Source organism: Cupressus sempervirens, chromosome 6 (assembly GCF_028749045.1).
Source record: "Cupressus sempervirens isolate cs-2001-9-10 chromosome 6, ASM2874904v1, whole genome shotgun sequence".
Lineage (NCBI taxonomy): Eukaryota > Viridiplantae > Streptophyta > Pinopsida > Cupressales > Cupressaceae > Cupressus > Cupressus sempervirens.
Window position 1 is genome coordinate 406,139,420 of NC_143123.1, and position 14,556 is coordinate 406,153,975.

The following is a 14,556-nucleotide window of genomic DNA, read 5'->3' on the forward strand; positions in this document are numbered from 1 at the left end:
GACTATGTTCTAATGCATTTGAATCTGAAGCATATGGAAATACATTACTAGGAGGTGGTAGTATGTTAGTGTATTGAAGATGAAAAAGGTGGTTGTTGTTGTGATTGTTCCATTTGTTGAAGTTGTTGTTGAGGTACCTCTACTTGTTGAATATCCAAAAATGTATGGTATTGTGGTGGGAGTATTTTTTTCAAACTGTCGTGGCACACATTTTTGATATAATAGTTTTTGTTGGTATGCTTATTTCTTCTCTAATTGTTATTGATACATTAGTTTCTTTTGTAATTGTTGTTGTAATGCTTGTTGTAGTTGTGATTGTTTTTGATAGATCACTTGTTATTGATAAATTATATGTATGTCAAGTGCCTCTGATTGTGTTATGTAGTAAAAGGATTATATCCTTGTCCCACTTAATGATGTTGTTGCTTTGATTGTTGACTATGTCCCATAGGTACAAGTATTGATTTAAGATTTTGAATCTTATACTTTTGAGGGTTTGATGTGTTACCTTGGGACATCATGTTCACTTGGCTCTTTTGTGATTGCTATTTCTTCTTGGGTTGTATATTCCTTTGAGGCACAGGTGTAATGTCAATAAGATTCTTATTTTTTAATTCAATGAGCACACTTGTGAAATTTTTTATTATTACACAAGATGTATCTATGGGTTTCCCAATATTACTTGGTGTTGTTGTATTTGGTAATGTTAAAAAAAAAGGGTCACTTTTTTTAGTTTCTCCCAAAGAAGGTATGTATGAAATCTCTATTGTATAAGTATCCTTAGTTATTTCTTGTTGTCTCATATTTTGGTTAAGATCAATCCTTAATGTCCTTTTGGGATACTTTTGAGGAATCTTGTTGATATTGCTAGCTTCTTAATGTTAGGATTGACCTTAGATAGAAATAATAGTTACGTGAAAATATAACCAATACCAAAAAATAATAGATCACATAGAAGAGAACACAAGACACAAAGATTTAACATAGTTCACCCAATCCCTAGGCTATGTACACCAACAAGAAAACCAATATTATTATTATCTAGTGATTACAATCTGCAATCACTTATAGCTCAATGCTTCCACAAGAAGCTACAATATCACCATTACATAATGAAATCCCTAACCCCAAGCCTTTTTATACAAGCTTTTTCCAGTTACAAAATTAGGGCTAGAATAAGTCATCCAATAGGAAAAATAGCAGCCAATGCCTTTAACAATATAAGGACATTTTTGGCTTTGGGGGGCACTTCCCATGAAAACCCCTGCATGGGTGTTTTCCCTTGACCCCACCTTGTATTGCGATAGGGAGCACACCTAGGGTGCTACCCCTTGACCCCATCTTGTGGGCACTACCCCCAACCCCTTGTAGAAATAATATGGGGAGAAAACTACACTGAATAAACCTCTGAGTCTTATTAGGCTCTACATCACAAAAATCTCCCACTTGGAGACTAATTAGACTCCACAAAAATAACCTCCCACTTGGAGATTAATCATAACACTACTAAACCTGTAGCTCCTACTAGAATATCAAACCACCCTAGACTCTACTATTCTTTTAGTCTATTCAGTTCAGAAGACTAACCAAAGCTAAAGAGGAGTTCAGCTTCTCCCTTATTACTACCTTAGTAAACATATTTGCTGGATTATCATCTATATGTATCTTGTCTAGCTTTAACTATCCATCATCCAAAACTAACTGAATGAAATGGTACTGCAATTGTATGTGTTTTGTCTTTGAATGCAGAGTTGAATTCTTTGCAAGATGAATGACACTTTCACTATCTGTAAACAAATAATTATCCTTTTGAGGGTGTCCCAATTCTTCCAAGAAGAACTAAAGCCATATCATCTCCTTGGTTACCTTTGTAGCAGCAACATACTCTTCCTCTGTAGTGGATAAAGCATTAACCTTCTGCAATTTAGAAACCCAACTCATTGTAGCCCCACCAATAGTAAATATCTAACCTATAGTACTCCACCTAGTATCAATATCTCATGCCAAATCTGAATCAACATAGCCCTGTAAATCAGTAGTTGAGCCCCCAAAATGTAAACACTTATTGGATGTTCCTCTCAAATATTTGAGAATCCATTTAATTGCATTCCAATGCTCAATTCCTGGATGGCTCATATACTTGCTAACAACTCCCACTACATGTGCAATATCTGGCCTAGTACATACCACAACATACATCAAAATTCCTATAGCTAAAGCATAGGGTACCTTAGAAATCTTATCCTCCTTTTCTTATGTCTCTAGACACATCTCCTTAGTCAATTTCAAATAACTAGGTAAAGGTGTGCTGATAGCTTTAGCATTCTCCAGAGGGAAACATTGCAACACCTTCACAATATAATCAGCCTGAGATAATATAAATTTCCTATTCTTCCTATCTCTATAAATCTTCATACCAAGGATTTATTTTTCTTCCCCCAAATCCTTCATAGAAAATGCATGTGCTACTAGCATTTCAACCCCTTAATGTGATCCATGTTAGACCCGAATACAAGCATATCATCAACATATAAACATAAAATAATGTAGCTATCATCATCCAACCTCTTAAAATAAACACAATGATCTAAATGACACCTGCTATATCCATGTTCATGCATAAACCTATCAAATTTTAGATACCATTGCTAAGGTGCTTGCTTTAAGCCATATAAAATTTTCTTTCATTTTCACACTAAGTTCTCCTTACCTTTGACCTCAAATCCCTATGGCTATGCCATATATTTTTGTTCATCCAAATCAATATGAAGGAAGGCTATTTTAACATCAACCTACTCTAAATGCAAATCTTTAGTAGCCACAATACTTAAACTAGTATGTATATAAGTCATTTTTATAACACGAGAGACTATTTCATCAAAATTAATGCCTGTTTTCTATGCAAATCATTTTACCACTAACCTAGCTTTAAATTATTTCTTACCTCCATCCTCTTCTTTCAACCTATAAACCCATTTATCCTGTAAAGCTCTTTTCCCTGCAAGCAACTTGCATAAATCCCATGTCTTATTTTTCAGCAAAGAGTCCATTTCTTCTTTCATTGTAGACTCCCACTGAATCTTTGTATCCACCTGCACAACTTCATCGTAGCATTCAGGTTCACCAACATTAGTAAGTTAAATAGAATACAAAGAGGGAGAAAATATTTTTGGAGGTCTACTTAGCCTTGTTGACCGTCTAACATGCACTGGTTTGTGTGATATTTATTATTGTGGTTGTTGTAGATCATGAGAAATTTTTGGAACATCATATTTTGGAGTATCATCCAATACTATATAATCATCTTCTTTCTTCTCATATTGCTACAACAGATCTTTGTAGAACACTTTCTCATTGAATATGACATCCCTGCTTCTTACAATTTTATGATTTTCAAAATCCCAAAGCCTATAACCAAATTTATCAATGCCATATCCAAAAAATACACATTTCTTTAACTTAGCTTCCAACTTGGTTCTATTTTCAGAATCTATATGAGCAAATGCTTCACAACTGAAGATTTTGAGAAAAGAATAACTCACCTTCTTACCAGTCCATGCTTCCTTTGGAATACCACAATCTAAAGGAGTAGAAGGACCTCTATTAATCAAATATAAAATAGTATTGACAACCTCCACCCACATGTTTAAGGGCAACCGAACATGTAACCTCACGCTCCTTGCACACCCCATTATAGTCCTGTTCATGCATTCAACCACTCCATTTTCTTGTGGAGTCCTTGGAATAATTTTTTGTCTACAAGTATCATTAATGGAGCAAAAATATTCAAATTCATGTCAGTAATACTCATCACCATTATCAGATCTAAGACATTTTAATTTCTTACTAGTCTCATTTTCAACCAAGCATTTCCATTTCTTACAAGTTTGAAATACATCAGATTTCTATCTAAGGAAATACATGCATACTTTCCTAGTTGCATCATAAATAAATTTAACATAATAATGAGTGCCACCAAGGGAAGATACCTAAGCTAGTCCCATACATCTGTATGCACAAGCTCTAATCTCTCACTTTTCTTTTCCTTCCCAGTCTTCACAAAACTCACTCTCTTTTGTTTTCCATACACACAACTTTTACAAAAATTCATATTAACATATTTAAGACCCAGTAAAAATTTATTTGAATAAAGTACTTTCATACCTTTCTCACTCATATGCCTAAGTCTATGATGCCATAGTGCTATATCAGAATCTACAACAACTATTTGTTCTCCTTGGTCAACTATAGCAACTATTCTTGAACACTCATTTCTCTCTGAAATAATCAAAGTAGAAGGAACAATATGACTTGTACAAAGATATAAGGTGCCTACTTTCACACCTTTTTCTTCTGCAAGGGTACCTTTTGAAACCTTTCATTTTTTATCATTAAACGTAAGTACACAACCCTCATCATCGAGTTTCCCTACTTAAATTAAATTCCTACTTAGCCTTGGAACATATCTTACCTCATGTAGTAGCCAATGATTCCCATTCTACAACTTAATCTTAAATTTTCCCTTTCCTACAATCTAACAAGGTTCATTATCCCCTAAATAAACAAGCTCAAAATCCCCTTAGACATAATTGATAAAATAACCTCTATGAGGTGTAGCATGAAATGAAGCACTAGAATCTAAAACCCAAGAATAATCAACACTTTCTAAAGATAGAAGCAAAGTCCTCTTTGGATTTTTTACTTACCACATTTTCCTCCTCATTCCTTTCTAGTTTATCTCCTTCATTGTTCTTTTGAGTCCAACAATCTTTCTTCTTATGCCTTCATTTACCACAATACCAACAATCTCTTGGTCCTCTAGATTGAAACCTCTTTCCCTTTGACTTTCCTCTTGATTTCTTATGATTTCCAAAATTATTTCCTCTCTTAGTCATTTTGCCTTTGCTTTGTGCATTCAAAGCACTTCCTGATGTAGATCCACCTGAGGTTTTCCTATGAGTTTCCTCACTCAGAATAACACCAATCACATCATTAAATTGTAGGGTATTAGATCTAGAAACATAATTACTTACAATCATTACCAAGCCATTCTAGCTTTCGGGCAAAGAACACAAAATCAAGAGAGCCCTAATTTCTTCATCAAAATTAATACGTATAGAAGATAACTAATTAGTAACAATATCAAAATTATTTAAATGATTTGCAATGAATCCGCCTTCTATCATTTTCATATTAAATAAATAGTTCATGAGAAATACCTTGTTTGAAGTGGAGGTTTTTTCATATAGTTTTGCTAGGGTTTGCATCAACTCTTTCATCATTTTCACTTTTGTAATATTAAATGTCACCAATGATGCCAAGCATAGTCAAATGCTTCCAAGTATCTTCCTGTCTATAATTTCCCAGTCCTCATCTTATATAGTTCCTTGTTTCTTGGATTTTCCTTCCAACAACTTCCATAAATCCTTCTAATAAAGATAGTTCTCCATTTGCATCTTCCATAACTGAAAGTTCTACCCATAAAACTTCTCCAACTTTAGTTTACCTCATCTTCCATTGCTCCCACTCAACTATGAGACTCCCACTCAACTATGAGACCTTCTTATAGAGGATCGCTAAAAAAAAGGTGATGATCTAGAAAAAAAACAAAAAAATGATGATATTTTGAGCTAAAAAACAACGACCTCTTGGCTTTGATACCACTTATTAGGATTAACATTAGATAGAAATAATAGTTGCATGCAAATATAACCAATATCAGAAAATAATAGATCACACAGAAGAGAACACAAGACACTAAGATTTAACATGGTTAACCCAATCTGTGGGCTACATGCATCAACAACAAGTCCAATATTATTATTATCCAATGATTACAATCCATAATCCCTTACAGCTCAATACTGCTAGAAGAAGCTACAATATCACCATTACATAATGAAATCCCTAACCCCAATCCTTTTTATACAAGCAATTTTTGCTTACAAAATGAGGGCTAGAATAAGTTGTCCAATAGGAAAAATAGAAGCTGATGCCTTTTACAATATAAGGACCCTATAGGGGCATTGCCCCTTGACCCCATCTTGGGGGAACTACCCTGGGGAGAAAACTATGCCGAATAAACCTCTGAGTGTGATTTAGCTCCACATCACAACACTTGAAGAGTGGAAGTTGTATAAAAAGGGGATTGTTATTGATTCATCCAAAGACATTTCTTGATGGAAACTCAATATTTGACTCCTTTCAATCCTTTCAAGGTCTTTTAGGTGCTACCTTTGTAGTTTATTGTTCCAAAAGTTGTTTCCCCTTGTCCATGTCCAAATTAATAATGGGTTGCATTTCTTCCAAAGTAGAGTTGTCTTGATTTTCAGAATTAGGATTTGGAAAATTTAGATTATGTTTCAATAAATCTTGAGCCATAAGGTATTTCATATTTTTTTGAAAGGTTTTGTCTTGAAATACTTTGTCCACTTCTTCATTAGGGATTCTATAATATGGATATGAAGAGTCACCACCTATGTTTATTGTAGTTTGTAGGATGTTTGTAGATTCCATTTCTTGGTTGAAAAAATGGAAGGTTCTTGTGTTGGGTTTGTGAGATTCGAAAGAACCACTTTATTCTTCTATGGGTGATGTGGGTAGAATTACATCCTAGTTGCATAGGTACAAAACTAGGTTCAAAGTGTAGTGCAGGATCCCATTGGATTGTTCCATGTGTTGGTGAAGTGTTAGGTAGAAAAACCATGTTGCACATGTCATTTGGAAAGGATGATATGTCTATTGAATTCCTTGTGAATGTTGGGTGTCTTATGTATTGAGTATTGTCTCTTGGAGGATACATGCTTAGTGGGTCAATTTTTTGAGGTTTTTGTGCTTCACTTTGTCTTGGGTCAAAAGGTTATTGGCTTTTCTCTTGAGATGTAACCATCTATTGATATTGGCCTTACCTTTTGGATTCTTGGCCCCTTGTAAAAACTAACATGATGTCAAAGTATGAAAATGAGTTTGTGTTTTTTGGGATTTTTGGATGTGAAATTAAAATGCTAGTTTGAGTATGCAAGATTTTTGGATTTAAAGGGATGAAAATGAAACTAAGGTATGATAATTACAAATTTATTAGGGTATAATATATAAGTGCAAGTATTATTTGGAAATTTGACTAAGGGATATGAAAATGAAACTAAGGTATGAAATGAAAAAAGTTTTTTGATTTTTTGGAATATAAGGTATGAAAATGAAAATAATTTTCATGGTATGCAAGTTGTGTTTGAGGTTTTTGGAGTAATGAAAACTAAAGGTATGTATGCAAAAAAAGTTTTGGTTTCTTTTATATCTTTGGGCTATGCAAATGCAAATAAGGAAATGTGTATGTAAGGTGTTTTTGGGATTTTTGACTTTAGGTTATGAAAATGTAACTAAAGGTCTAATGTATGCAACTATGCAAAAGGCTAGTGATTTTTGTTAAAAGTGAACAAACACACCACAACCTAGACTAAAAGGACTATATCCACTACATTCCTAGTCGAACTAAAGTTCAACCATGCTTATGCAGAGTGGAAAACCTAAGATCTTGGTAGTATAGGCTCCCCCTTTTAGTGCACTCACTTCTTGAGCATACCAAAATCCACTTCTAAGGGAAATCACTTCCCAAGGAACTATTGTCTCTACTTAGGATCATGAGTGCCTAGGCTGGCTTCATGGGCATGGGTAAAACCTTGAGCTAGTGGATATGGATTTTGGTCACTAAAAAATATTTTTAAGTCTAGGACACTCTATTCAGTAGGTGTGTGATAAAATTTGATAGGAGGTCTCTTACCCCTGAGAACCAAAGTTTGACACACCTCTAAGGATACTGGAGAAGAGATACCACTCAACCATACTACCAATTGGACATTAATCATAATCAAGCCTTAATATAGTGGTTAGAGTGGAGAATTGGATTTAGACTATCACTACCCCAAAGTCTTCCCTTGGGGCACCCAAAATTGGACACCTTGGTCCAAGCAAGGCTTCTCTAAAAAGAATCACATAGATTTATCTTACACCCAAGATCCACAAAGGGTAGGGGAGAGGATACATTAATATAACCCTTTGGGTTCTAACAATGTTAGAATGCCAAATAGAATAAAAAATTCATCTTAGTGCATCAAAAATTGATATTTTCTAATCTATTAAAAACCACACACAATGTTATGAAAAATACACAAGGTCTTCGTTATACATCCTGCATCAAATACATTACTATTTTTGAGCATTTGTCTTAATCCCATGATCACCACAAGTTGAAAATAGATCATTAGTAACTCCAAAAATACTACTCTAAGTTATGAAAATAAAATGAGATCCTCAAATGTAGATTATGAATCAAAATGTACTTTCTATCAGCCAACAACACAAAAATAGTACCAACTACATAGTGAGATCCCAGAAATCAAATATAGGTGCAATGAACCACATATAAAATATGAAATGACTGATCTACATAGCCAAGTGTACAACTTTATTGATCAACTATGTAGAGTGCACAATTGGTCACTAGAATTGCATAGTTGGTACCCTAGAAGACAAAATCGAACCACCAGGTAGGACATAAACTAAGTGCAATATGCAAAAATGACAAGATAGTTACCAAGTGCATAGGGTACATAATTGGGAACCATAATTTCATAATTAAGGTAATGAACCAAAGAACAAGGCTAATCAATGTGACACAGATCAACAACAAAAACCTAGAAAGTTAGGTAGTAAGCCAAGTGCGAAGGTTTACATGCCAACTATGTAGGTTGCATAGTTGGTAGCAAAAAATATGTAGTTGGTAGTGTAGAAATCCAAAAAAATAAAAAAATAACACTTAGAAGCCCTGAGAAAGATTATGAGCATCCCAAGTCCACAATTACAATACTGAGTATGCACCTAAGATAGAGACCTATATATACACTTCTGCTTTATCAAATTGACTTTTTCTTTAGCCTCCTAGTTAGATCTGAGTGAGTATTGAAGTTATTTGATATTTCTTATTAGGCCAGATGATGTTTTCTATTCACTTTATCCATTAAGAAAGGAAAATTTTAAAGCATGTAACAAATTATTATTCTTTCCTTCTGTACCATCTTATATTGGACACACTCCAATTTAGTGAAGATTTAGTATCTATTTAATGCGAGCTCATCAATCTCCTTGCACCTTTCATTTCTTCATCCCTTTTCCATCCTTCCTCCTAGGTGGAATTTGGGTAAAACCTAATAGATCATCTTTAGAACTCCTATTTTCATGGCATAAAGCTAGAGGTAGGATCTATCCTCCTAGGTAATTCATTTCCATTCACCTATCCACTTGCAATTTTCTCTTCACACTACAATGAATACATCTTGGATTCTCTACATGATTTGAAAGATTTGAGACCTATTTTGGGATCCCAAAGGTTCCAAGATTTGGTTGTTAGGGGAGTAGTGTGCCCCTAACCAATCAATGCCATAGTGTGCCTCTAATGAGCCAATCAGGACCAAAATTTACCCCTAATTGGGACCTATTTTGGGCCTCCTCTTTGAGTCCTATATCTGAATACCTTTGGGATGTTAATTCATAGGCAAGTCAACATATGAGTGTTAGTATATTCTGAGATCTATACAAGCCCTTCCATTTTCTCCATTTCTCATCTATGATCAATTATCCATATCTCCAAGCACTCAAGCTCTCAAGCATTCAAGTTTTCATGTCTTTGAGTTTCCAAGCATTCATTCAAGCATTCCTCCATTGAAGATCAAGAACTCAAGAATTCAAGCAATTAAAGGAGTTTATTTTCAATATCTTATTCATTCTAATTAAATAACCTTTATTACATATTCTACATCCATTCATCTTCATCTTTTTAATCCAAAATAATTGGTGAAGTAAGCATATTTCATTCAATTCAAGATATCCAACTATTGTAAGGTGAACTTGTACATTTACTTTACATTCATGTTATTTCAATTATTTTAGCTCAAGGTTAATTCTTAAGCTAGGGTTTGACCAAGGAAAACCCCCCACCAAAAATAGAAACCCTTTTTATTGTAGGTTACAAATATCAATTAAACAAACACATTGCAAATCTAAGTACCCTTTTCAACTTGATTTGGAATTGCAAGATCAAAATCAACATCACATACAATAAATTAGGGGTGCACCCCTGATGCTTCATTTCCCCCCTGATTATTTATTTTTCCCTTGATATATTTTCAAAAGATTTATGGGTTTTGTCCATTTTAGAGTTTAAAACCCAGATTTGACAATTTCCATTCATTGTGATCAACACAACAAGGAAAAAAATAGATTCTAAAGGTGCATCATTTACCTTCATTTTCATTTAAGAAAAATTACCTATATTTCTCTCTATTCTCTTACATAATTTAGAGTTTTCAAGGACTTGGATATCTTTATGTTGTTCTTCCTAGACCTAGTTTTCATTGGTGCTCCTTATTTTGTTAAGCACTAATATTTCTAGACCTAGTTCTTCACAATTGAAATTGGAAGGACTCCTCTCCTTGACTTCCCTCCCTCCATTTTACATATGTATGTTGGTTATGTGATGAACTTAGGTCTCATATCCTTGATTCACATTTCCAATGCCACATTTATCAGTGAACCCAATTATGACAATTCCACTTTTGATTTGGTGTTAGATTTCTTATTCAAAGATCTTTACATTCTCTTAACTTGTGGTTTATATTTGTATGATTTCTATCTTTCTTTACATTACATTGGAATTTAGTTCATATCATAAGTTTATATTATTTTTTTCTTCTTTCTTTTTTGGTGTATGAGCTTTACTACTTTTAGTCCTAATTATAACATTCCTATTAAGAGAAGTCATAGACTCATGGCTCTCTTTGATCCAGATTCCATTTTTCCTCATCTCAAAAACCTTAGTGAGACTATGGTTTCTCATTATTCTAATCCTTATATGGAGAATGAATCTTCCCATTCATCTGATGATGAGGATGAGGCTTTAAGGGTTCCTCCTGAACAAGTTGAAAAACTTGCTACTAAAATTGATAAAATGCATGATTGTCTTCTACAAGAAAATCACAATACTAAGACTATTTATTCTTTTTATGATCTTAAGAAAGTGATCCTAATGAAAAACATGGTGTTAATCTCTTGTGTGTTCTTACTCACCTTTTTTATACTCATGTTAAGCCTTCAACTCAAGTTACTTTTGAAGTAGGGATGGCTCCACTTGTTTCCATTCTTGATATTGTTTTTCCTAGCAATGTACATATCTCTTAGAGTTTCTACTTATGTTGCTTCTATTATGACCAATTCAATTTAGGTGTCTAATAATCTTAGTAGTCTCCCTATTCCTTCTTTTCCTATGAATTTTCTACCTGTTGCATTTTCCAAATTCATAACCTTCATATAATAGTGTTACTTTTACTTATCCTAATTGTCCTATTGTGGTTCCTAGCTTTCCACTTGTAGTTCTTTCTATTCTAGCTAACTTATACACCCTTCCTAGTGTGTAAAATGTTTCTATACCACCTATTCCTTCTAATTATTCCATAGTCCTTAGTCTGGTTTAGACTGTGGCCTATTTACAACATTAACTTACTTCTTTCACTCAATCTAAGTTTAATGTTCCTACATGTGATATGGGCAGTCCTTTGTCTTCTGACATTATCCATACTTCTCCTCAATAAGCTAATATGCCTCACTTAGACACTTATAATGGTAAAGGTGATCTTGTGACACATCTTAAGACTTTCCAAGTTCTATGTAGTGACTATGCTCATGATATTATGATTTTAGCTAAGTTATTTTCTCACACCTTTTGTGACAAAGATTTACGATGGTATTTCTCTTTGCCACCATATTCTATCGATTCTTTTCATAAACTTGCTAATGACTTTATATAAAAGTTTTAGAGTAATATTGATCGTTCTATTTCTTTTTCTGATTTGATGCATTGTAAACAATGTCCTAAGGAGAAAGTGATTGATCTTATTGGTAGATTAAGAATTTGCATGCTCATATTTCTTACTTTGTGCACAATATTGATCTGTAGAATATGTTTATTGTGAATTTACAAAAAGGCATTAGAGATAAGGTTCTTCTTACTAAGTTTACTTTTTTTCTTCACAACCTTGTGCAATGCTTCATGATTAATAATTACAATTGAGTTAGTTTGAGAGAACCACTCCAATGGATCCTATACTTGTTGAAAAGAGTGATGCGAAAGCTAATCCTATTTTTTTTCATAAACTTATCAACTATGTCAAGATTAACAAAGCCAAAAATATAGTAGATGATCAAGTATCTCTTGCATCTTGAGGTGCTGCTACTTCTTCCTCTATTTTTTGGATTAATCATAAGTTTACTCCTCTTTTTGATTCTTTACATTCTATTACGAGTAGGTAGATTAGCATTAATAAAATAACACTTCCTCCTATTAAACCACTTATTCCTTCTACCACATCAAGTCCACACTTTAATCCTAAAACCTTTTGTTAAATTCATTGCCAACCTAGACATGATACCAAGGCCTATTATTCTTTGAAGAATAAGATTCAGAATTTGATTGATTTTAATACCTTATTTGTTGATAGTCATGATAATAGGAATAAATATGTGACATTTCCTAATTAAAATATTCAAATATAGACTAATCCTTTACCTAAACATACTACTAATATTATTATTTATCATCCTCCTCCTCCTCCAAAAATGAATATTTTTTATGACAACTTACAATAAGAGAATGATAATACTATTAATATTGTGGAATTTTTAGTTAAAGCTCCTCATCCACTTATGGAATATATTCCTTCTACATCTAATGCTCAACTTTATTTTAAATTGAATCAAAAGCATCCTAGAGCTCTTGTTAACTCAATAATTGATGCTAATAAGTTCAAGGCTCCTAATGGCCTTGTCTATTGTACTACTCAAATTACTAAGTGTACTTCTTATAGGTGTCTTTTTGATCCTACTTTTATGGTTAACATTATTATTGATGAAAATCTATATGATAAAAAAAACATCATAATTTATATGGCTCAACTAGTACTTAGATTCAAACATGTAATGATTTCCTATATGCTTCTCAAGGTTCCATTTCTTTTCCTATTGAGCCCTGCAGTAAAGTGGTGAATAGTTCCTTTGTTGTCATTCCTACTTCCAATCAGTTCCAAGTGAATCTTGGTTTATCTTTCTTGACTTCCATGCAAGCCATTACTTCCCCTATTCATCAATACATTAAATTCCCTTATGATGGTGAGATTAATATGATCAACGATAGTCTTTATCATCCTTCTAGGCCTTGACGTTGTGCTACTCTTGAATTCTTTTGGCCTTTTATTACTACTAAAGCTCCTATTTGTTTGGATTATATTTTTTGTACTTACCAACTCATAAATGTTAAAAGACTATTGAGTTAAGTCGCTTAGGGACATTTCTTATGGTCTTTTACCTACATCTTCTACACATATTTCTTCTTATTCTTCTATTTCTAATGGTCAACCACCTCTTACATGTACTGATCCTCTTAGTGTGATTTTCCCCCTAGTGTGGTTCCTTCTCCTAGTGCGGTTTATCCTTCTAACTCTCAACCTTTTGTTGTTCCTCCTCTTGTGCCATCAAAAGGTAAGGAACCTATGGTTGTTTATCCTCATTTTTCTTAACAAATATCTAATGAAACAAAGTGTAACCAATATTCTTGTGAATGTCAAAAGAACCTCCATCCTCATGCTAACACTCATATGAATGCTTCTTATCAACCCATGTCTGTTGAGGAAGTTAGTCATACTAATGAGATGGATATTCTTGTTTTGGATTTTATTGTGATAAACTTAGATGAAGAGGATACTTTAGATGATAATAAGAATGAGATTATTGATCTTGATGGTGATTTACCTAACATTCTTGCTATGAAACTTACACTTACATCCATAGTTGAGCATAGTGACTCTCCTGAGAATCCTTCTTTGGATTTAGCTATTGTTCCTACTATGCTAGATATATATCCTCTTTTAAGTTACCCACCTTATCTTATTACTACTAATTGAGATAGGGGAGGAAGGAAACATGATTGAAGTGAGTGTGTTAGAAAAGTAGCTTTGTGTATGTTTTTTGGTTGTTATGTGCTTCCCCTAAATCATATTTTCTTAATGTTTGCTTAGATTTATTTATATGACCCTTGCTACTTCATTGGAACAAGGTGATAAAGGAATCAAAAATTTTGCATCATTATTATATTTGTATCATGCCTCTTCTATCTATTATTATATGTTATTTTGTACATGTGCTATTGTTTGTACTTGTACACTCATATTATCTTCTTGGATTTGTGAAATGATAGAACCAATTTGTTTTTGGTCTCCATGGTGGTAGTCCAAAAAATCTCTTCTTCACACTTCTTACGTGTTTTTCTCTTATTTTGATGTAGTTATACTTCCCTTGGTGGATAATGATATTTCATATTTGATATATTATTTACATGTTATCATATTATCATATAGACCACAAAGTTAGTAGATCTCTTTTGTGCTCTTGCATGTTGTACATCTTATTTCCCTACACTTGTATTCTTTTGAGGACATCTTATAGTGGAAACATCTT